This window comes from Eubalaena glacialis, chromosome 1 (assembly GCF_028564815.1).
Source record: "Eubalaena glacialis isolate mEubGla1 chromosome 1, mEubGla1.1.hap2.+ XY, whole genome shotgun sequence".
Classification (NCBI taxonomy): Eukaryota; Metazoa; Chordata; class Mammalia; order Artiodactyla; family Balaenidae; genus Eubalaena; species Eubalaena glacialis.
The window spans coordinates 8,949,455-8,950,022 of record NC_083716.1 but is presented as its reverse complement, the minus strand read 5'-3'; the positions used below and the strand labels follow the sequence as shown (position 1 = coordinate 8,950,022).

General features: G+C 36.3%; 1 non-coding gene across 1 annotated transcript; it reads right to left on the bottom strand.

Annotated features, from left to right (window-relative positions):
• Positions 1-201: 201 nt before the first annotated feature.
• Positions 202-274, bottom strand: TRNAK-UUU (transfer RNA lysine (anticodon UUU)). Its single transcript has one exon. It is a non-coding gene; the product is annotated as a tRNA-Lys (tRNA).
• Between the last annotated feature and the right edge of the window lie 294 nt (positions 275-568).

Here is a 568-nt window from a genome sequence, read left to right as displayed (position 1 = left end):
AGTTTCTTTTCCTACACACCCACACACACACACACATACACAGTGTTTTTTGAAAATTGTGTCCATATTATGCTTTGTAACATAATATTTTTGATTAAGATTATATCATAAGAACTTTTCCTTGTCATTAAATAGACTTCAAAAACACCATTTTTTTCTTTCTTTTTCGGGGGGCGTGCTACGCAGCTTGTGGGATCTTAGTTCCCCGACTAGGGATCGAACCCAGGCCCTCGGCAGCAAAAGTGCAGAGTCCTAACCACTGGACCTCCAGGGAATTCCCCCAAAACACCATTTTTGATGGCTTATGTGACATTCCATAACATATAGGTATGTTTGCCTGTACCCAACTTATTTAAGCATTTGCTTTTTTAGATCATATTGTATTACAAATAACAGTGGAATGTATATCTCTGTGTGTATGTGTGTGTGTGTGTGTGTGTGTGTGTGTGTGTTTAAGCTTATAATGATTTCTTTAGGATAAATTCTAAAGGGAACCTATTGGCACAAGTTCAAACTTTTTAAAAGTTCTTAATCATACCGACAAATTATTTTCTGGAAAACTTATACT